This window comes from Synchiropus splendidus, chromosome 11 (assembly GCF_027744825.2).
Source record: "Synchiropus splendidus isolate RoL2022-P1 chromosome 11, RoL_Sspl_1.0, whole genome shotgun sequence".
In the NCBI taxonomy this organism is placed as follows: domain Eukaryota; kingdom Metazoa; phylum Chordata; class Actinopteri; order Syngnathiformes; family Callionymidae; genus Synchiropus; species Synchiropus splendidus.
This window is the reverse complement of record NC_071344.1, coordinates 6,476,508-6,501,897: the sequence shown is the minus strand read 5'-3', so window position 1 is coordinate 6,501,897 and position 25,390 is coordinate 6,476,508. Positions and strand designations below refer to the sequence as shown.

The 25,390-nt window shown below is 41.9% G+C and overlaps 1 protein-coding gene across 2 annotated transcripts in view; it reads right to left on the bottom strand.

The window, feature by feature from the left end:
- The window catches only part of ndst1b (N-deacetylase/N-sulfotransferase (heparan glucosaminyl) 1b), a 46,925-nt gene extending 21,648 nt beyond the window's left edge, over positions 1–25,277 (bottom strand). The window contains exon 1 of one of the 2 annotated variants that reach the window (XM_053878669.1): positions 25,110–25,277. The gene's annotated coding sequence lies outside the window, so the exon portion shown is untranslated. Of the gene's footprint in view, positions 1–24,665; positions 25,044–25,109 lie in introns of those variants that run through there. The other variant, XM_053878670.1, reaches the window with a different exon arrangement.
- Between the last annotated feature and the right edge of the window lie 113 nt (positions 25,278–25,390).

Genomic DNA, 25,390 nt, shown 5'->3' with positions numbered 1-25,390 from the left:
AAACAATCGCTGAAGTCTGTTGCTCGTGAGACTCTAGTCGCACATTCTGGCCAGACAGATGAAAAGATGGACAGCTTGGATTCGAGGCAAATTTACTTCTCATGATTAAAATTATTAATTTTAATTCAGTAAATGACAAAATGTTCCCCTCTGTTTCTCTCGCACTTCTTGATTGGCTGTGTTCCACTCCATTTTGTTTTTGTTTTTTCACTCAGGGGTGGGGGTGTGGGGGACCCTGCCAACCATCTACTTAATTTCATTTTGACCAGTTTGTGGTGACTGCCTGCCATCAAATGATGTGGTGGATTGCATGCATCACCACTCGGTCATCGGTCTTAACCTTTTAAATTAATTTGCGTTCTCTATTAACAACATTGTTCATCAGACTCCTGTTGGCCTCAATCAAATTCAAAGACAAAATCATTCGAATTACAACAATAGCAAAGGTGAACTGACTGATGTCGATTACAAGGCTCAGCACTTGATTATGCTTTTGATGGACACTTTAAACTACCACCCTGCACACCCTCACTGGAAAGCGACAACTTCCACAATTCAAACTTGCACAATTCGCTCTTTATTTGCTGGGTTCCGTCACCGACAGGAAAGAAAATACTCAAGTGGCATAGTTATATGTAAGAATTATGGCGAAAGACTGCACAGAACGACCACCCCTCCTCCAACACAGGTCCTTTTCACAACCCAAAATATATATACAGCAGAAAAGGAGCTCACTTTATTGGATTATTGGAAGGAGAGAAATAGGCTCGTACTCCTCTGGACAGCCAATGCGAGGTGCGGGGAGGATGGGGTCGGCCATTTATCATTTTTGTCAGTCTTGGTGGAGAAAGGAGGTGGAGAGGGGGCTTTCATATAAAGTGTGCGTAGGTGGATTCAATGTGGCGTTGTTGGTAAAAGGAGGGAGGAGTGCAGGAGCAGATCAATGCGGGTGGGAGGGTCTGTTTGCACCCATTGTTTATCTACTGTCATCCAGGCCAGCTACTGAAGGACAAGGTAGCGCAGCGGCCAGCACAACATCTCTATTGGGCTTTAGGATTTGTAATGGGCCTCCTATTATACAGACAATGGACTCCACTCAGAGGTGAAAGCCATTCCGGTTGATAGGGGCCGTCAACATCACAAAAATAGGGGTACTGAGTGGGAGTCAGCCGAGTGTGGTAACCATTACAAATGGTGCCAAATATTGTCTTAAATAGCAGATGCAACAAGTGCAAGGGAAACACAAAGTTTAAGCCGAATAAAACAGAAGCAAGCTTCACTGTACCAACCTTGAGGGGGAAGGCCAAGAAAAAAAGTCAACCACGATTAATGTAAACTGAACTCAAATCCGATATAAACTTTTAGGTCTCTGTTATAAAAGCTACAACGACTGCAGAACAAGATCGCAAAAATTCATGAATGTGCAAGATAACAAATAAACAGAAACATATTTGGTGACCTGACATGAACTAAAATGCAGTCAGGCAGCACAGTGGTTCAAGGAAAGAAAATCAAACTAATGACAAACCTCCGGGGAAGTGGTAACAAGGCCTGTGGCACACACATAAACAATATAACTGTCTAATCTACTAAATCGGGGACAGACGGAGAGGAATCAGAACGGCGGCGGATGAATGTGGACCATAATGGGGACAAAAACAATACCTGCTCACCAAATGATCACGAGAATCTGGAGGGCCACCGAGCAAATTATGATTCCCAGGAGAACCTCTCCTCTCCATCGTTTTTCACACCTCCCTTTTCTATCTTCCCCTCTTTCATGTCCAGATAAGAAACAGCCCACACTGATCTCGCTGTGATTCGTGCCGCACAAATGCATTCCTATGGGAATATCACATTGCGGGAGAATAGCTGACACAAGAGATGAGATTCTGTTGTACTGCCCATATTTTTGCCTGTGAGATCAAACAGATAGTATTTTCCTCCTGCATGAAAATCCTCTCACAGTAATCAGGTAGCCTTCAAAGCACAATCAAGGCTGGGTAAGTGGATAGAAGTATAAATTGGTCTACAGTGCCACAGACAGCGTTTTACATAAACAGCCGCACTTGACACACATAATTACAGACACTGAATCTGTGAACGGTTCAGCTGCGGTCAAATAACAAAACAAAATAACTGTTGCATCAAAACTTAGCTCCAAGAAAAACAACAGTTCAATGGCGGTCAAATTATACACCGAAACAGATCATTTGAAGTTATTAGTTCTACAATAATGCAGTTCAAACAAACATCTGAGGTCAGGTCGCTGGGGCAGCGGCGTTCGATATGAGAATGACAATTAATTCCGGCAGGAAACCTCAGGCTTTTCTGCATGTCTATGTCCACCAAGAGGGATCATCTCATCATGTTCTGCCCAGTGGTCTTCTGCCAGTTTGATACGCGAAGAATAAATCATGTGATACTTGATTCAATACTGTATCAAAAAGCACTATATGGAGACTAATTTAAAAATTACTTGTACTTACATATGTTTGTAGTTTTAAGTTTCATTAGAGATTAAAACAGACAATGAGAACTAGAATAGCTCTTTTTTTAAGAAATATCCAGACATAAACGCCGCATTTACAGTACCATGATATCTTGGTATTTATCATATTGCCACTCCTGTAACGGAATATGCATCATGTTGCCAGATACACGGGCCTACAGGAGGCGTCCAGCAGTTCTCATCAGAGCTTCTTGGCCACCAAGAAGCAATACACCCTGAATTGTATCCCAAAACTTGTGACAAGAAGAGAAGCAGATTGACTGGCAACTCAAGACTTCAGCTTATTTCTTTCTTCAGCAGGAAAGGTCAACACAGCATGCAAGTGGCACAAGACCTTTCTCAGATCCTTTCTCACAGCTGAAAATGAACCCAAGACAATAGACGCAAAACAAATCAACTGTATAAAAAGTTTGTCATCGTTTCAACAGGAAACTCCCTTCTTCTCGCCACATTAAACAAGTCCAACAGCCCAGGAGATTCTTGGGGGAAGAAGAGATAATACACCTTGCACCTGGTCTTCGATCTGCACCGTTCCCAACAGATCACAAATGAAACGCCATCACACCTAAAAGCAGCTGCTCTACTCACTTGTCTCTTTGATCACAACTACATCTTGAACAAGTGAAAGCTTTTGTCAGGCAACACCATGACTTCAGATAATTCAAAACATAACACAAGCTTAATAAACAGATTTCACTGTGAAGAGAAACTCAGCTGATATCTGATATAAAAAAACCAAAATGCTTAACAATTCAAAGGCGTACTCATCAATCTTATATGAGTTGCTTTTTATGTGGAAAGAAGCTGACAGTTCTCAAATAAACAATCTATTAAACTTGTTTTTCTATCTATGTTTTTCTCATAAAAACTCCTTAGCAACGTCTAAGTTAAATTTTAATATGATCATCACATCTGAAGAACATATGTGGAAACTGTGATACTACACAATACTTAAGCAGATGTTTTGGCGAGTACATAAACAAGACCTTTTTAAACACACTTTAAGGACAGTTAAAGCTTTAGGGTGCTTTGTGATTTCATAACTAGATCTACGACTCTTGTGAGTTTAACAATGGCAGTTGCTGGATGACTCACCAGATACACTTAAATGGCACAGTAGCATTTTGCCAGCGGGAATGTGGATGGGATCGGAAAAGACAAAAGGTTCAGTAAAAACACGCAAAAGCAAGATGAAGCCTTTGGGGCATCACATTAAACACCACTGTTTGTGTAAGTCAACTAATGTCCATTACTCTGAAGCGTTATCAGTTCAACTCTGAGGCCTGGTGGAAATAACGGGCCATTTAAAATGTCTACTGCTGTCAGAAACACACATAGGAGCCAAGCTCAAAATTACTCTTATGATACAAACACTGCAAAGACTTGATCATTTCTCAGATTATCCAGGATGCAATGCTATCAAGTCACAAGTCAATAACATGCTATATCAGGCTAGCATTGCCTCACTATTTTGATGTAAAAAAACAGTAAAATATTCCACTATTGCAGCGCTGTATATGAATATGGAAGATGAAGGAAAGATGACAGATGCAAAGATTAATGATCAGATCATACCACTTAATGATCTCAATAAGACCTTGCTCTGTTGGATTATGCACAGTTGGATAGGATCAATTATTTAATCATCAGTCAAACTGACAAGAATAGATATCTGAGCCGGGCATAATTGCTTATAGATTGTTTTTAAATAGTCCCCCTTGTAGTTGCCATGCTTGCTTCCCTCACACAACTCCCCTTGTTTCACTGCATCAGCACCGCCACCCTCATCTGCGAACCTCACCTGTCCGCAGCCAATCTTCTTCCAAATCCCCAGCGCTGCCCTGAACCAGAGCGTGAGGTATGTGTGGGTGTCACTGAGCTGACAGGTCTATCTGGACTCTGTCTACTGTGCTGGCTCCTCTCATTTCCCCTCCTCACTGCCGTCTCTACAGCTGCCGTGCATCCTACCATGACACTCGAGACACACACATGGCGATATCAATTTACAGGGAAGGGAGTGTGGTTCGCGGGGTCGAGCCTCAACATTGCGGAGTGAATGTGGAATGGCTAGCATCAATTTGAAACCTAAACATACATTTCTTCAACATTTCTTTTGGTTCAGAACCAAATTTGTGGCTGCATATTGGAAGTTTGGTATCAGAACCACTTGCAAATGAAATTTAAAAGCAATTCACAAGTAGCTCTGTTTCCGGAGTCGGTATAGCAGTATACACCACGTCTGTCTGGCCTTGCCACACACACACACACTGAAGACCAACAGCTGCTGTGAATCAGGCACACGACACCGTCACCATAAACGCCCTGTATCACATTCGAGACAGCGCTGAGCCATTTGCTCTAAGCAGCACACGGACGGCCATTCCCAGCCACATTTGCAATTAATTTGTGCACAACCACAGACATATTTATGGTCCCACCAAATTAGACAGGTGCGGAACCGCAAGTGAGGACATGAGGTCTTGAGGCTTGTCAATAAGACAAAGCTGCATTATAGGTGGGATGTTTTCTTAACTCATCAATCAATAGCTCAAAGCATATTCCGTTTAGTCCATCACAGCAATTTCAGGAAATGAGTAATACATCTCAGGAGACCAGCGGCATTTAAGGACACCTCCTCCGAAGCTTTGCAATGGAGACACGTGCATTAATTCTTGACAAATATATAGGAGATCTTAACATCAAATGAGAAAAATCCAAGGTTGGTGCCACTTGTTTGAAGTAGCTTCACTGTCATATCATGCGTTATATAACCCCCATTAACGCACAGAGAAAGAGCAGTGGTCATTCTGCTTTTGATGGGATTCAGACAACCTCATTCATGTAGCAAGGAAACACTCTTTTGCTAGATTGGCTGTTCGTGAATACAAACTTTCACCCCCACAATTTTTAAGGAAATCTGTCAAGGCAACCACCTTCTGGTGACGCAATACACTTGAGCATGTTAACGTGAAGAGGCGTGGGTTTTTTTAACACTGACAATGAAGCACCGATATCCACGGAATGTTGAATCTCGTGAATTAATCCGGCTAGGAAAATATACAAACACGTCACACAACACAATGATTGAATATGAATGTCAATACACTATAATCAAAGCAATCTCATTCATTGACTAAAATGTCAATTAAAGTGACTGGTTGATGTTAATAAAATCAAAGCACAAAACTGATATAATTCACCTGTCCATCAAGCCACTCAATACTCAATGATTTCAGAAGGAAACTTCGATTTTTTTGAGTTCATTACTGGATACCCATAAACATGATGGATGACGGTTCAACTGAAAGACAAAAAGATTTAGCTTCCATTACTGTGATTGTCAGAATTATAAATCTTAAGATTGTCCTGTTTAGTACTTACATGTGTAAACAAGTGCAGGAAAAAGCCCTTTTTTATTGTGTTCCATGAGGTGAAGCAAAGACACTAGTTTTATGGATGACCACAGTCTGCAGTGTGACCACACACAAGCCAAGTGGTGTCTGAGGCTGATTTACACAGCACAAGCGGTGGTGGTTTGTTTGGTTACCCAGAGACGGCCTCCATTCCTTAACTGTCTGTCAACGGACATAATTAAACCACTGCTGCACAGATTTGAAAATTTCATGTCTGTGAACACACAGAGGAACTGAAAACAGTGACTACAAACAAAACTCTTAAGTCACCGAGTGAAAGTGTGAATGGAAATTTGCTTCATAAAATAGAACACTTAAATGTAAGGTTGGCGCCCAGGAATGATCTGGCGATCTGCCCGCGGCATCCCCCACCTTTCTCTCATTGTGGTTATTTTAATATTGGAATAAGTGGGACAAAATTAATGAATACATTTTTTGTTTTTGATAAATCTGAAATCCCACAAAGTTTGCAAAAAAATGCATAGCATAATTAAATGCATTTTATTTAATGGATTTTAAAAATATCTGTTCGGATGACTAAATGTTTGTGGGTCTATATCAGTCATCAATAAAGAGCTTCTTGGGGACCGGCTACTCACCCAATGCTCAAAGGTTCAATGAACCTTTGTGAAAGAGGAGATCCAAGAAACGTTCCAATCTCTAAGCCCCCCTTCAGCTCCACCCTCGCGAAATGCATTCCCAGCCCTGCTCCAATCCTTTATGTCCTGAAGGGAAACTTCCAATCAGTTGGGTGGATCAATACGCCCCGGCCTCAGGATAAAGCAAACTAGGAGCACTTAAAGAGACTAGTGCTAGTATTGATTACAAAGGGTTAATGAGTCCTGGAATGCCAGCTATGTTTGTCTTCAGATTGGATATATGTGACTTTGAAACTCAGTTAGCCCAAATTGTCACCAAACTGTCGTAAGTTTATTGTTCTGTGGGGGGGAGGAAGAAAAAGTAAAAATAAAAAATCTGGGAATTTAGCTAACTGCTGTGTTCCTTGGAAGGCCAAGACACACTAGTAAGGGAAATGAATGCAAATAAATCATCTCTCTACTATCAATTATTCAGTGTCGCCTTTTCTAACAGTTTAATTATACATCAATGTTGGAATAACAAAGCTACGAATGCTCTGTATGTTCCCAAGTGCAAAGGCCATGACAAAGAAACCGGATGAGGGGAACTGTGGTAAAGGGTTGGAAGAATTGGGAAGTGAAATGGCCCCAGGGCTGTTTTGTCCTGCTGTTGGGGTGTCATTTCTGATGTGACCACCTCGCCCGCCATGTGATGAAGGATCAAAGGGTTAACTGAAACTCTGGCCTATAGCCTGATGCTTACATTATTCAACAGCTTGTTACAACAGCCTGTTCCCTGATCTCATACACAGAGAGACAGAGCTGCCGACTCCAGGGACGGGAACACCGGGGACTAACAGAGTCGGATTAAGAAAAAAAGAGGGATGACAGGGAGAGCAGAAGGCTGGTGAGCAAAAATAACAGATAGACTAGGGATGAACCTGCAAGTTGAGATAAAGGGAGAAAAAGCTGAGGCGTGGAAAAATCAGGGGCTCAATAGGATGAAAGGAAGCATTGAGAAGAAAACGATGAGGTGGTGGTGACAGACTGATAGAAAACACAGGCGGGTGAAATGAAGAGTTCCAACTCACCTGTTGGACTGGCCATTACCACTAAAGATATAACGCCACAGCAACTCACAAACTTAACTCACATTCTAAAATAATTTTACAAACTGAACTAGAACAATAAGGATTTCACCAAACAACAGGCTCGGAAGTACAGGCCAACAAGTATCATAGTGCCTTTCTCGTCATTTGTTAGCCCACCGTGAGTCACAGTCAGGGCCGCCTACGTACATTTTTGGCTTCACGCATACATAGATGAAAACCAGTTCTACCACAATGCAAGTTGATAAAGGACGCCCATAAACTTGAGTGCCAGTTTTAATGTACGTGGAAAACAGTGATGACAAATGTTATCAACCCAAGAGTCTATAAACTGATTGACTTCAACAACTGAATATTTGTGGTTTTCTTAACATGCACAGTGTGTCTTTGTGTTAAGTTATAGCATGAGGCTTGCTCTTAATCCAAATGAAAAATTGTTCTATTCTTTCTCAAAATTGATATTCTTGACTTGACCGAGCCTGACGTAGCCTACCCGATAAAACTTTCCCATACGCACTGGTTAGTGAAAGATTTTCATACTTTATAAATACTTTCCTGTAAAACTCCAGACTTAAAAGTCTGTAAAACAGTGTTAGGCTAAAAGTCTTGGATACACAAGGACATGGGTAGCATTAGATGAGCCTTACAGCCATGTAACCAACGATGGAACATTGAATGCATCGCAGTTTATCCATAAACGTTGATTGATCAAATATATGAAATATTATTCGTGGCGCATTGATGTACAAAATACAAGTGTACAAATAAATATTAATCATGATACAAATATGTATTATTAATTATTAAAATTTATATTATTTATCATTTTTCTGAAGGACTAATGGAGTCTACAGTTGGAGAGAAACTGAATGTTTAAATGAATTATTAAACGATTCACTCGACAGTAGGTTAAATGTGAAGCTGAAGTGGTTCTAGTTAGGCCTGAAACACTGACTGCAGCAAAAATCTGGCCCACAGGTGATCACTTTGTATCACCCTACCAGCAACATGTCAATGTCAACATGGACCCTCATTAAATTCAATGAGCTACAAAAATGTGAATTATCAGTAGGCAGAACACACTCATAGGCATTTGAGCCACGTCTTAAAATAAGAATGCACCGTTGTAAAGTAAGGTCAATAGATTATTTCAGAAATAAGGTCCTCATACAGAAGATAATCAGCAGATCAATATTAGACGTCAATATTCCTGAGTAAGATCCAATGCAGTGGTTAAGGTTGTATAACAATCAAAGTGGTGCACTCTTTCACACAAACAGTGAACACAATGGGTGAAAGAAGAGGAGTGATATGGAGCAGAAGTGAGTGGGATCATCACAAGTCGAAATGAAGGAACAAAACAAAACAGTGCGTCCATTTTAGCAGCTCACACCCATATTCCTGCACGCCATTCATTGACTTCAGTCTCGAGCAGGTTTTACAACAGGCTAATGGGCGGAAAGAAGAATGACGCTAACAATTGTTGCTTCTAACAGGTGACACGACATTCTTTGTCAGCTGAAGATACCTCAGAAATTGCCTTCTATGACACTTTGTCGATCGATAAGAGCGCCGAACCGACGGCGCCCATCGCTCAGAGAGAGCTGTTATGGTCCCAGACTCGCCGCTGCTCGGTGAGCGGGCTCCTTTGTTCATTAATTGATTGGCCTCCCCTGCTGGGCCTCAGTAACTAGGTTACACAGATCCATGAAAAGAAGAGGATCGGCCCCCATGGTGAAAGATGGGAGGAACGATTCGACTGCAGGGCAGGAATCCGAGCGCTAATATAACTAATGGAGTGAGTACACCACTAACTTTATTGAAATCACCCTCATCTAATTAGAGCAAGCAGCTGATGAGAGCCAAGGCGGGCCGGGGAAAAGGTTGTGTCCCATTATGCAAGGATGATGTCACTGTTGTATCAAACAAATGGGACGAGACTGAGGAAAGGTGAAGACGTGGCTCGGACACGGAGACGCGGCGTGATGTTCATGACCCAGCTGTCATCTCACTCACGGTCACACGAACAAGAAAACAGCCTAGAGAGGTCTGGTAAAGAAAAGAGAAGTGGATGCTGGGAATAACACATCCTCGAGAATTTATTGGTCCCTCAGAGAGAGAAATAAATAGCCGCCACCATGTAAATATATGTAATGAGATGTTAGTGTGGGAACACGGCAGTGGAACGATCTGTAAAATAGTTCAGAGCCTTGCTAAAGGGCACGTCAGCATGACACATGAGTTGAAAGCTGACAGTCAGGCTACCACACCTCGTTTGCCCTTTTGATCAACGCACATACTTGAATATCACTGTGCTTTATAACATCTTGTGTTCAGCGTTTCTTGCCATTCCAGTTGGCCAACACAAAAACAACTCGATTATTACCATCACCACCGCACTAATGTTCGTCAAGCTTTTGCATTGGCTTAAACCAAGGCGTCAATCTGGCAGAGTTAAAGAGAAAAGGCACAAGATATCACCAAGAGGATTTTTGTAACAGAGACATCCATGCTGTCCACTCCCCGTCTGCGCTAGACAACAGCTGAACCAACAGACCACCTGCATCTGTCATGGATACGTTTGAGCATAGAAGTCTAAAGAGTGAATTTATCTCCAAGCGACAGCTTTCTTAACGCGAAAAATAATAAGAATAATCAGAGCCAAATGTATTGGTGAGCGGACGCTTTTACAAACCCAAAATTTATGAGGTAGCGCCTCATCGGTTAAAGAGATTCACATGTGACTCAGCAAATAAAATCTCTACCATAGTAGTTCATAGCTTAAGTTAGAAGTAACAAGGTCCATTCTAATATCTCTTTAATAGCCCACACCGTGAGGCAACTCAGTCAGACAGCATTAGAGCCCTGTTGAGACCATGAGCAGCACAAGTTGACCACTTGTCACAAATAGACAACCGGGTCACTCGAAGATGTTAAAGTGCACTCAGGGTTAACGTTTTTATCTACAGCATCCAGGGGATATGACATGAGGGGTGGACAGTGATAATCTATTTCAGGTATTTTTTTTTTACATTTTCCTCTTTTATTGTGCTTTTTTAAAAAGTGCTGCTGCAGTTAATAGAGGTAATGAAGTGGCACACTAAGAGCTTAAGATTTGAGCTAGTGGCTAAATCTCTTCACCCTTCTCATATAATGGCTATACTTAAGAGTTAAGAAATACAAACAACAAGCAAACATGTTGTGCCACGCCTTCTTGGGTCCATTAAGACTAGCCTATGTTACTTGGACAGCTTGTTTCGCAAAAGTGGTGCCAAAACGTCAGCCTGGTTCTCAAGAGATATTTTAAGGTGTCAACTTCTGAGTAATCCTAATTGCAGTGCAATATTTGGCACACCATTTATTTGAAGTAGTTTGAAGCGGCATAGATGGACTTGACAATGTGATAAAAGCCTTGAGGTCCTGAAAGCATATTTATATATTCAGGACATGCAGTCAAATGATACACTTTTAATAATGGGTAAGCCTTTTTTTTTTTCTTGAAGTGCCACTCTTCATTCTCCTCACGGATTAAATCACATTTATTAGCCAAGCCATACGTCGAACATCTTGTCTCGTTTAGGCGGACATGATAGGAAAACAATATGCCATTACAAGGCTTTGCATTAGCACAATAAGGTGATGAGTGAAAAATGAGGCGTGTCCTCGCTTTTCCTAACCTTCATTAGCTAACACAAAAGACAAGTTGAGGACAGATGAGGCCGTTGCGTCTGCAGGACGGCAAGGCACCGAGCAGGTGTACTTTGCAGTCCCGCCTGTCGCCGTGTCCTAGATAAAAAGGCCAGTTCTATTGTCGCAGGAGAGAGTCATAAAGAGAGCTCAAAGGCCACTCAAATTGAAGATAGCCTCCACAGCTTTAATTTGGCTCGCGTGTTGAATGGAGGCCAAATATGAGCACCAAGACAATTAATTAAATCTGTTCCTGGAATGAAAGTAGGACATTGGGTCCCTCTGAATTTACTTCATCGTGAACTATCAATTCAAATTCTACATGAAGCGGGTCAAGTGTGTACTACCATTTCGTCTGGCTCCACCAACAGCCATTTGAAGTCACTAAAAAAAATGATGAAGTTTCTCTCTCAAGCCAATTATTACTCCATTATTATCAAATACATTCCTATTCTGGTCACAATCTTAAAGCATGTTTAGTGTGGTAGACTACATGACATTATGTTTGATGGCGAAGTTCTTATATTAGAATTTAGAAGCCCTATCTGTGTCACGAGCCATTAGGGAGCAAAACCCAGGTAGACGTCTCCATTAGTCAAAGATGACAGCCTGTCAGGAAAACTAATTTTGTTGGACGATGTATTTTGCCACAACTTATCAGGAAAAATTTGGTTTCAATAATGTATGAAGTCCATTTTAGGATACATACGACCATAAGTCATGAAATAATAGCATATTTTAGAGCAAATTTATGTATTTTGTTATGAAGACTAAACAAGAGGATTTAATGTAAATGCAACAGAGAAATATGTATAAACAAAATATTTTAAGATGAAACTGCATATCATAAGAGGTAAGCTTGAGGACATAATTTGGCACAGTCTACTGGTGAAGAACACTTACTACTGATGCATCTTTGTCAGCTGCTTTCGAAGTTATCACAGTGAGTTGAGACACAACGTCACCAACATTATATTCACTAACTTCAAGCAACCAGAATGGCTTTTCATAAAAAGACGTATATTTTTAGAAACTTTCTAAGCCCTTTCACCCTTCTGGGGTTCAACAATAAAAATGTATCTTTAGGTCACCAGAGCAGGTTGACGTTTGTCAGACAGAACGTCTGCCTCCTGTAGAGAAGATGGCAAATTAGCAACTTGTGGGAACAAATTGGACTATAAACATCCATTTATCTTGTCAAGCACAAATTATTTTTCATTTTATTGATCGAACGAGCAGTTCATTCAGTCCTTATTGATGCGCAGCTGAGAATTAAATGGGCCAACATAAACAAGAGCAATTACAGGTGACCGTTATTAAGACATTCCAGAGCAGAGGATGGGAAGAAGATCGGGGGGTTCACAAAAGGAGACGCCTCCATAAACTTTGGAAATCTCATTGTTCCTAATGGTTCCCAGATGCTCTCCTGCTTTTTCTGGCAATGGTTTGCAATTCTTTCAATCTTAGTTAAAGTCAATCTGAGAGCTTCCTCGTCCTGGAGCCAAGTGAACAACCAAAAACATCCTGAGTGAGCAACTGTTTACGGGATAAGTAGACTTTAAAAATACACTTATATGTATTTTTTGTCTCTTCCCCAGCCTATCCTGCTCTTACAATGTTGAATTTTAACTTCTAAATAGGAGTTTTGCTTGAAAGATTGGGAGAGAGTGGAAGTAGATACTGCCTAGGCTCTTAATTTCATTTATGTTAATGGAGTATGGATTATGATGCAACAATAATCCCTGGCAGTGGGAGGAAATCTTCATCTGATGTTTCTCTTAACTGTAAATTACTAGACATGGAAAAGCATGCATGCAAATGTCAGGATGCAAAACAACATATTTCACAGTATGTTGAGCGTCTATATTGGCTAAACCTGTCAATCATATCCTCAGTTTTGATGTTAATGAAGGATAGCTGCCTACATTCAGCAACACAATAACAAAAAACAAGGGATGTGGCTGTTTGCTGATCAAAACGAGGAGAAGTATCTGATGTAAAAGAAAAAATAAATCCCTGACATGTGCAGTTAATTGAGATGTTTGGCTCGGAGAAGTGCCAAAGATCACTCAGCATGAATGGTATCTTCGATACGGCGGATGTTTCAAAAGAAGAGTTGTTAGGCACTGAACTGGAGCATGCAGAACAGAGGAGAGAGACGTGAAATGAGAAAACAAGAGATGAAATGCAACAAAAGACAACAGAACATAGAACACAACAGAGCTGAGCACAACACACCAGAACAGGCTGTAATTGTGTTGTGCAGGATTGACCCCAGCTCATCTCAGCAGGCAATGCATGATGAATGGACCTGGCGATGACTGCATCCCACACCCCTCCTCCTCATCCTCCTCTTCACATGCTCTTTTCTCTCTCTCTCTCACTTCTGTTGCCACTATTAGCCCTCCTTCTGCCCCTCCCCTAGCACCCCTTCATTCCTTAAAAACCACGCTTTATTCAGTCCCTGCCATACCACAAGATGCTTTGAATTCGGTGCATTTAGTCCTGGTATTGTACTCCAACACAATGAGATATTACAGTGACTGGTTCAGCTATTAAGCATATAGTCTCATTTCAAACAGGGTTATTACAGCACGCCAACGTAGCATACAAAGCAAGAGCTCAAAAGCTCATGAACACAGAGGTTCTGACACACAAGTCGCTGTGGAAGCATTACAGGAACAGTTAGATAACCTCTATTAATGATTCAACAGACCCAAACTAATAAACTGGGTCAGATTGCGTTATTCCTGCAGAAGGACTAAGGAGAAAGACCTTTAGGTTATGCTACACAAGAGGAACTGCAAGTGACAAAAGGGACACAAAAAAAACCTCCCCAAAATTAAATAGTGATAAAAAAAAAAAATGAGCCCAAAGTGTTGATGTTCCTCTAATACAAACCCGGAGGAAGGTGACAGTAATGCATTAGAAATAGGCTTTTTTTTCCCCCTGCAGCTTCTGTTCTCCTAGTGTGCCGCTGTGCCACAGTCCAAGGGGAGCAAAGGAGGGGAACAGAATTTAATTTGCTTCTGCTTGTCTTGCCACCAACCTGGGTGCCTCGGGGTGGGGGACTAAAAGAGTGAATATGACTGACATGAAAAATTTAAAATGGCATTCAGTGGGAAAAAAAAGTGGGAGACAATACAACGAGGAATGAAACGCTGTGTGGTGGTAAGGGGGCATGCTATAGAAGACCAGTGAACGCTGTGACGTCATCTTAAAATCTGCTCGGAACCTGGCCATCTGGACAGGTCAGAGGGTGATTGAAACAATGAGATCAGGACTGTATTGGCACCCAAATAACGCCATCCGATCTAACCTGAGCCCTACTCTTCTCATCAAAGATATTGATCTGGATGCAAACGGAAAATGGCTCTCACTTATGTAGCACTTTCCATGCCTGACCAACAACCAAAGCACTTTACCCCAACTCACCCATTCACGCACACAAGCACCCAGTGTCGGCAGGCAACTGCAATGCAGGTTCAAGTATCTTGCTCAGGGACACAACAACACAAACACATCTGGAGCTACCGATACAACAGTGGCTACAAGATAACCAATTACCTCACCTTGCAGTGTTCCCAGAAGAGACCTGACATGACGTAGCTTACAGGTCCTTCTTAGGGGCACAACACGAAAGGAAACATTTGGATGACTCATCAATTTGATGCTACACATGGTGACCTCATCTCAGGGATGGAGTCAGTGAGCAAGGAGTTTGTTAAAGGCTGCGGACAATGTGCGACTCACATTTCTTCCCTCCAGCTCCGGTGTACCTGCCACATGAGCACTTTGAGGACTCAACTCTCAAGGCAGAGTCTCGACAACTTGAAATGGCCACCATGCTACGATAGATCAGAGGCAACTGGGGGACAAAGAAAAGAATTCAGCAAGAAAGGGGACTCTGAAAACCACCATACTTGCAGGGGAAAAAAACTCTGCTTGTTGGATTTCATTATCAGATTCTAACTTGAATTCTTTCATTGCAAAGTCGCACAAAAGAAGAAAAACACAGAGGGTCCACCCAGGTCCATTGGGAATAAATGAAGTCAGACTGCAGGAATAGAAAACAAACACAGACCTCAGGCCAGACACATACAGGCAAGCCTGACACCTGTGTCCTATTCAACAACTGTATCCGGCCACTAAAGGCTTCACAGGAGGGGCGGGCTTCTGAGTTTTGCTCAAAACTATACGTTTTGCTTTTGCATTTAATTACTGAGGCTGACATATCCAGCTGAGAGCAGCCAACCGTTTCTCACGCTGACTGATGTGAATGAATGTGTTCAAATGTGAAGCTGCTACAAAAGCTGGTAAGGGCTGGCAACATAAAGCCAAGCTACACTGATGTCATTTGCAGTCCCCCACTAGTCTCCTGCCGCGGCACCACGGCAACTACCACACTAATCTCCAGATCTAACACCTGTCTCACATACTCCCCCCAACAATACAGAACAATTGAGAAGGGATATACATGTTGGAATGAGCTACAGGAAATTAGATGTAGTTTCACAAGTGTGATGAGTTTTATTTAGTTATTTATCATTATTTTCTTATAGAATAAATGCATAACACTCTCAAATACGCAGCAGTTTAGTCGCACACCCCACAGCGGGACCAATTCAATTTGGAGTAGAGAGGATCGTTGAGACAGGAAATCTGTCATTGAAAAAAATGGATCGGGCAAACGTAAACAATAACAATACACCATGTGTAGCTCTGAGTGGCATTTTATCCTGAAGGAGCATCATCAACGGGTCACAGACTCAACATCGACTGTGTATGTCAGCGTGTGACACCACAGTCTGCCAGGACTTTAGTTCATGATCACTGTTTGAAACATATTTATAACACAATAGACTATCAATCCTGACTTTAGTATTAACTAAGACTATAAGTCAGTGATGGTTTTGTTGGATCAGTCCATTTTCAGGCGCAGCCATCTGCCCATGATCAACACATGAGTGGTTATTATGATGATAACTGAATGGCAGATCGGAGACCTCACTCGCTGTAAAGAAAGACATACAGACAGAACCAATGCCGTCATGAATGTATCCTCCGAGACAGAGGTAAATATCAGTGTATTTTCACTTGTATAATAACATTGAATATGATGTATATAACCACTCTCATGGCCCCAACTAATGGTCTTTAAAATGTTCCCAAAACATATGTATCTCATGTCAACAGACATTATTGCATACAAGGATTTAATTGCGGTTGGTGAAACCATTCTTTGTTCCACATCAGCCAAGTGGAATGAGAAACAGCAAACACCGACCACTCATGTTAACACACTTTAAGGATGCCAAAGAATGTTAGGGGAGCCCAGAGTGCATGGCCAGTCAAACAAACCTTTTCTCTTGGTGGAATTCAAACCTCAGGACTAATTTTCTGCAAGGCAGTAGCACTGACTGATTATATCAAAACTAAAAGTTTCAGACTTGAAACTTGACTCACTTTGGCAGATCATCTTCATGTCCAAATGTCCAATATAATACAGTCATACCGCACACCCCTACTACCATCCAACGATGGGTCATTCTGAAGAATTTTCTTATTTACACTGTGCCTTCATCTCAAACAGATTTCTAGCTACTGCTTTTTGAAATACTGATATCAAAGTTGAATATTGATAAAACGCTGGCGCTGCTTTAAGACATTCACAAAGCAGCTTTAAAAAAAATGAAAAGATAAGTGAAGATGTAAGGAAATGTTTTCACCCTTTCCCAGATACCTAGGAAGAGAGGCCTAGGACACCCAGGACAGACCACCACTCCATCGCAGGGCACATATAGACCGACAACCTCTCACACACCGACACCAACAGACTTCTCAACAACATTTTTGGTCCCTGAAGAAAGTAGATTTCCCAGTCACATTCCTTTGAAAGTGAAGATTATACACAACGCTCCTCTTTGATGTTGTTATGGTTTCATTTTTCTCACTTTGATTATACCCACCTTTTTGTTATCTAAATCCTGCACATAATATGACGGTACTGTGTCTGTTCTCTGTGCACTTGTGACCGATTTATAGTTGAGCCCTTGAGATGATCAATTACACTGGCAGTTATACAATTTATCATCTTTTTTTTTGCAGTGGAAGCATCAAAGTAGAGTTGTTTAGAAGTGGCTGGGCTAAATGCGTGCCAAAATTCTCTGTTTGCAGTCAAGCCAAATACACTGAGCTTTAGAGCCAACTGGACACCAGATGACTTGATACAGTGTGGTGGCCGGGTCTGCTTTGGGGCGAGGAGAGCAGACCAGAGAGCAGCAGCGCTGGGCACCAGATGCCCCCACAAACTTTGCTCAGTGTGACTGACCGGCTGAAGGCCATGATTCTCTGACCGGCGATGGTTCAAGGATAGTGGCAGAGGAGAGTGAGCCAGTGCAGTGAATGTGTTGTTGATGTTTTGGCAGTCAGCAGCCATTGCCTTCCTAATGACAGGGAAATTAAACCTTTGTAACAACCTTGAGTAGGTGTCTGTGCTTCATTTCCAACGTTTACGCGGCATGACAAGGCGATAAACACAAGCACAGGTGAGTTTAGAGCAAACAAGCAATATTGGGTAATACCTGTAATTTTGTTCAAGCCACAAGTAAAAGGACAGAAAATGGTAACTGAACGGCCACTAATTGAATACAGAACATCCATGTGGATTTAATATTTATTTATTCAACAATGGCTACGCATAGTTTGGGCTTCAACACACCTGCTACATATTATTTATCCCATATACTGTACAGAGGGAGGTGTTGTGTTTTCAGCGGACATCTGCATGATGCAGCTTGGGGGCCAATGTGGCTCTTGACACACCAAGTTTGGCTCAAAATTGTATCAATTCTATCCCCTGATTTGCCTGTTAATATTCCACAAGTACCTGACCAAATACAATTTTAAATACTTCACACAACATGCCACAACAGCGCACTCACCCACAGTCTTGGAATGAAATAGCGTCACGATTATACTGGAGCAGTCTTTGAGGTCAAGACCACTCCATTTATAACAAGTGTTCCTTCTTCCCATTTACGTGACGTCGCGCATTAATAATTTTAGTCGAGATGACTCATGCTACCCAGCATGAGGAATCAATCAGCATTAACGAACCACTAAATATGTTCACAACTAATTTACAGACTCCAAATTCAAAACCCACAATTCACTTAAGATGTCTCAACTTATTAGGAAGAACAAACAGGCAGCTTATTATGCAGAACTGTGGAGTATAAGCCATTTTCGATTTTACTTTAGCTTGTATACTTGAATGTCAAACAACACGGTGTCACAACCAGACTCGCACCATGGCCACCGAGCAACTGCGTAAACATTCAGAACACACTCCCACCCACCTGTCCGTCCGTCTGTCTGCCTGCCCCGCTACCAACAATGAAGACATAAAATGAAAGTATAGCACTCGTCCATCCATGAGTATGAACACAACACTCAGGCAAGAGTATGGACTTTCTGACCCCAAATAACACCATATAATAAACACAAGTATGAGACCGGGAAAAAAAATCTAATGACGGATAGCACTTTAGATGAGGCTAGAATAAGCCTCAGACGAGTGGTGTGCTCCAATAACTGCATCTTTCTCCGTTTTTAAATTCGACCTCATTAACAGCGCAGGCCGGAGCTCCGCGTTGCCGAATGCATAAAAGCGTTGCACCCCAGGGGTCTGCTGCCCCTGACAAGGTGAAGTCCATTATACCCTGCAGCATGCTTTTCAACCACTAAATAATATTTCTTTCCACATTTTGAGCAGACTTGAACTCGAACACTCAACCTAACTGGATTCCCAGCAGTGGCGCACTCTGCCCGGAGATTAGATTCATGCACTCCAGTTTGGCTATTTAGCAATCACAACAGTCTGTGATCGAGACATATGTGCTTTTCTGAGCCTTATGTCACCGCTTTCTGGAACACATTAGATGATAATTGAGTTATTATTCAGAAGTTGATTACGGCTAAATGTCAGTCCAATTTAATTTTAATCACCTCTTGCATACTAGAGTGGACAGATACGAGCCATTAGGTGTTGGATCACACTGTTTGTCACTCAAACCGACAAACAGAAGGGAGTGTTAGCACTCTTGCTACACTCTGCTTCTGGAGACAAACAACTGATCAGGTCAGAAGCTATGATCCGACACCAGTCCGACGGCAGTCAACGGCGGTGCCAGGCTGTGACAGCTGTAAAGTGACAATGGGGGGAAGTTATTTCTGTTCAGTTATTAATATCAAAACCCAGGGCTGCTTATTGCCATCTTTGGCAATTTTAATAACCATAAGCCAGGGCAGCACAATTAATCGCAATCGTGATTTCGGCTGGCACAATTACACAACACTGATAGTTGGCGATCAGATTGCTACCAAATGCTCGCAATTTTTCGACCAAATTTGGGGAGCAAGGAAAATTTCAAACACACAGAATCACATGCTAAATGGTCATGGTAGCGCGATGTGCCGAGACGAGACAGAGAGGAAAATTAGAGCTGCATTCTGTAATGGCTTCTATTGAGTAGGACTTCGGGATTTCACTCTGTAATAGCATATTTATTCCTTCGGTCCTTGGTAAATTCTAAATAGTTTTTTATTTCTAATGAGCAATTGTTCATATTCAAAGTGTGGGTTTACAATGTTCATTTTGTTTAATAATGATGAATAAACAAATTATTTCTCAGACATCCTGAAAAATCTTGATTAATAATAACAATTGAACCATCAGGATTAACATTTCAGGCACAGTTCTGCAGCCCTATCACAAGTATTGACTTGAGTTAAGTAAAAATATGTTTCATTACTCTTCCCATTTCTGAGACAAGTAAAGCCACCTCTTTGTGCTTCCCTTCTCTTGTCAATCAAACACACCGCCCACCTAGATCTGCCAGGAACCCTTAACATGGACAATTAGAAGCGACAGTGAAACTATTCACGCATGTATTTTGATTAACATAACTGAGCTGATATCACATTTCTCGATGAAATTTGTTTCCAGGTAGTCTCTATGGCTCGGAGGGTCATCCACATTGGTCACAAATAAAACAAGTCTGAGTACTCAAGATGAGATTAGGTGCAACACTGCATTAAACACAAGCCAATTTATTTATTCAAAGTATGATGTGCTGGTGATATAAATCTAACTGAGGAATGCCTACAATAAGTTGGAGGGAAAAAAAGTGTCCTTGAGATTGCGTACAGATTCTTGCGTAGCTCCACTGACATGTTCCTCATGCCTCACAAAACCAGATCGGGAGACATCTGGGTCTATGACATAGCTCTTAGTTTCCCAGCCCTTGTGCTGCAATCACATGTCATCAGATGAAATGCAACACCCTTGTCACCATTATTCGTCTGGATACAGGAGCCTCTGGAATGTATCAGATTCCTGCTTCAGGGGATTGGGTGCATTGGAAACACAGTCAGCCTCCCCCAGATACCTCTCCTCCCCGCTTCCCTCATATCCTTTGTCCTCTGGTTCCTTAAAAGCGAGTTTGATTCATTTCTGGTAATTGCTCAGTTGGCTTTTCATTTTGTTACACGTTCTGTTGATCCTACATACTTTATTGCAGTGAAATCCATTCATTTTTATTAAAACTCAACTTTGTTCTAGAATCATTCTAAACCCATCTAGCCTCCCTGGAGAGCAACAGTTATGCTATGCAGTTTTCAGACCTTTACTATCGAGAACCTGAGTCACTGGCCTGCGTAATTCAGTCTAGGGAATTATGACAGTGGAAAATCATTTCCCTGGGCCGGGATAGGAGGCCATGGCTAATCGTTCAGTAATCTGATCCGCCCGCATACTGTAGCATTCAGCCACACAACCAGCCCAGCCGGCTTGTCACACATGTGGACGTTCTCCGAGTCTGCCAGCCGTCTAATGGAAGACTATCGAAACAGAGCTATCCAGGTTTTACTGAGGATTACAGATCATATTGGATCATTTTCTAATACTCGGTTGTGTTTTGCTCTTTAGAATGTATTTACCCCGCTGCTGCTCAATGCCACCAGCTATCACAGAGATTTGGAATGGCATTCTAGGCAGAAAATGGTACTTGAATATTAACTGCATCTTGGAGCACAGTCGGGGCACATTCTCAGTACTTATTCCCGAATATATGACAGTCGTAGCAATGGAGTCATTACAGTACGATATGGAGCAAATGGCTTGTATTTTCAGAATACAGCTTTAATCCAACTTAAAAATAGACATCCGATACCTCAAACACTCATTCAAGGATTATAAATTGGGATCTGTTTTCATAATTAATGTGTTCACGACCGCCTTGCTTACTGACAGATTGGAAGGGATTCCGACATGTACAGGCAGCTCGGATGGAACTTTCACTGTCAGAGGATGAAAACAAACATGCAAAATGGAGTCCTTCAAAGAGGTTGGAGCTATAGCTCGGCTATAGCTCTCGTTTATTGTCATTTATCACATTTTTTTTTTATTCTCAGAAAAGATATGTTCTCAATCTTGGTTGTTTGCTTCCTACACCTCACTTGGAAATTGAAAATTTCTCAGTCAGAAAAAAATATAAAATAATATAATAAGATTATTTCACATAATGAAATGGTATTGTAATATAATATTATAACAAGATTTATAGCCAGCCATGTTGAATGGCTAATTCTTACTCAGGTGTTTAACATCAGTAAATCATGTTTATTTCCAATAACAAGATAGATGGTGAAAATGTACTACATAGGCCTAACATGTTTTCTACAGTTAGCCAAGCACATCATAAGCCTACATCCATTGGTTAATTTTGTTGTCAGGAGAACTATTGTTATATCAGCAACAAGTTAATGGGGCGCTAATCTCAGAATAATTAACAGTTTATAATTCTGCTCTACTCAAAAAAGGTGCGTCACAGCATGTTTCAATCTCTGTCAGCTGTTCATTCCTTCCTGATTTTTATGTTGGTTCTCAACTCAGTCTCAAGTGGGTAATTCCAACATTAACATCGCAGGCAACTTTGCTTTTATACCTTGTGCTCCCTTTCAGCAAAATATATATCAAGCACAGTGATTGACAGCAGGAGCCTTCTCCATAAATCTCACCATTCAAGCCGCAAACTTGAAATGACGAATCGTCTGAGATCATGTCTTATTCAGATAAACACCCAAACACTGTTCGGATGTCAAGTTGGATCTGTCATATGCTATCATGCCCACGGTATTTTATCCATCCTCAGCCGAACCGCAGCCTTCGGGAGGCGTATCCGAGTACAAGATGCTGATTTATGATCGAGTGTCTGTAGCCTTATACAATGGGAAGCGCCAAAATGTTTGGCACCCAGTGGGAGCAGTTGGATGTAAATGTTAAACTAAATAGAAGGCACAAAACAAGCTGCCTCATCTCATGAGATGATAAAATATTTTTTAGTGAGACTGGGTGGGGTGTGAGTTGAACAACACACAGCCTGGGAATATCAAAAAATGTGAAGAATTTGCGAAATTAAACTCGTACATAACAGCCACAGCGATCGCTCTGTTGGGCCGTAAGAATTCCAGCTCAATCCAGGGAAAGCCCTCATGGCTTCTTCGGAAAAACACAAGTGTGACTCACTCTCCTTGGGTTATCTCTTACTCACATAGGTGCACACTCACACATACATGCTCCCCCAGGCAACGGATTTTAGGCAGGTCTGAACTGCCCCTTTTTCCCTCCAGAGCAGAGTGAAATTTTCATCGTATTTTATAGAAGCAACAATCTTTGTGGTGGCTGATCCGCCATGGCAACAGCACGCACTCCAAAGCAAGCTGCTACAGTAAAGATCATAAGGGGATGAGGGAAGAGGTTCCACAACACTGCTTACTGTCAGATACTAATCCATATTAGGTTTCTCACCTACATATATGAGGCTATTGGAATCACTTGACAAATGCGTGAGGCTGCAACAAAGGTCCTATATATGTAGAGACAGAAACTCTTTTGGTGTGAACTCACACATCCTTTAGTATTTAAATGGCCTCATTCATGCGAATCTTAGGAACATTATCCAGCTTTCTTGTTCTTGTTCTGTCGTCATCTGCTTGGTGCTCCGTCGACACCAAATGGAGTAACCCGAATGAATTTCAGTACCATACGTTCTTGGAATATTGAACTTTTCTTTGAGACTAGCTTCGGTGCAAAGTGTGTATATCTGTCTTCATAACGTTCGTTTATTCTAAAGACAGAGTAGCTCAAGATTTTAACAATAAAAGCTGTTCTCACTGAATGTGCACTACAGTAGTCGGCCGGTATTTTTGTGGTGTGGTGGCTATCGGGGAGAGAGAGCCGTGGCAGACTGGTCAGTGATTTCACAGTTTTCAAAAACATCCGGACCAGCCGTCAACACAGAGAAACAATTCCGGTGTTTTCAAATTTATCTGGCACCAAACTTGTGCGGATATAATTGACCTTGTCTCAGTGTGGACAGGGTAAATTTAGCACAGGATTCATTGAATGTTTTGCTTTTTTTAATAACTAGCTTTTTCAATTCTTCTTTAGTATTTTTTATAAATATTTTCTAATTGCCAGATTTTGAAGGATCTCAGAGTTCTCCCTGGAATGGATTTTTTTTACCCAGCATAGGGGGTATCTCTGATCGGGGGTCAGGGCAGCGGCGAGTCAGATTTTGATGTCGGGAACACTAACAGATTGCATTGCAAATCCTTCACGTTCCTACCTTATAATGTGGAGACCTACTCAAGGGACCACTGACAGTGGAGTCATAAATACTACATTTAGACAATGACAATGGGGACAAAATCCCACCACACGGGGTCAATAAAGCGCTGCAGAGAACCCTGAATCTGTAATTAAAACCATAGAAATTTAAATTTTAACATTTTGACTGACAGCAAATAACATAAATATAATAATGTAGGAACCAGTTAGCAAAAAGAATGAGAGGTGCTTCAGCACAGCGTGGAGGATACGTACTGTGCCTCTGTAATAAAGTAGTCCAAAAACTTTCATCTGGAATTCCAACTGTCAGAGGACACAGGTCAGATGAATAAAAACTAGTCTGATAAGAAATTAAATTAAAAAATAACTGACTTAAGTGCACTGGGTTAAAGTGCAGTACTAGTATTTATGACGGCACTGCATTCATGGTTGAACTAGTGAATTAAACAGGCATAATAAAGACGTCTATACCTGGTTACATCATCCAGACTAATTTACTGGTGGTCCAGAAGTGCCACTGGTTTCAGGTCGTCCATGTTTGGTCACCAGAAGTGGCTCAAAATCTCCTCGGGTGTCTCCAGGTGAGATGACAAGGCTGTGATTCTTTTGAATCTAACTGCAGAGGTTGCTTTCCCGTGTCACTCATCTCCACCTCAGTAGCTAATAGGTTACCTTTAATACGCGATTCTTCCTGCACTTTCAGTTCAGCGACAGACGCCAACAGCTATCAAGTCCATTTCTTCGGTGTTGTTATGAACCTCCCGGTGCCAGTGTTCGACCCTCACAGCACCAGCAAAGTTCGAAAAATAAGTTCCGCTCGCCCGAACTGCTTCTCAGGCGGAATAATAGAATGCCGACAATAAATCTGAGCAGCGAAGATTCCCATAAACTTGAGCCGCGCGCGGCCACAGCCATCTCAGTCGTGTTTCTGGAGCCTTGCAAGAGAGCAGTGCACAGCACCGAGCGCCAGCCCAGCACCGGGGCTTTATGTGTGCAGCCGAGGCCGAGAAACTGGCCTCATTCTCTGTCTGCGCCAGACGCCGAGCGACGGCGCTCGTTTGTCCGCCCAACGTGAGCCAAAACACGGCGACGAGAGAGAGGAGTCGGGGTACTCACCTCGTCGAAGCGTGGACGAGGTTGTTTATCAGCAGAGTACAAGACACGCCGGGCGGCAAGTCGTCGTCGGCGGCGACCGATGTGGAAGCGGCGGAGAAAACTGGAAACGTGAGAATCCCCGTATCTCTCTCTCTCGCTCTGCTCTGCAGCCCTGCAGTGAGCCGTCACTGTCGACAGGGTGCGCCGCTGCGTTTACAACTGTGGGCCACCAGTGCGACTTCTGGAGGAATGATCGAAAGAACTTGAGTGTTTTTGACGGCTAAGATAAAGTCATACAGGGA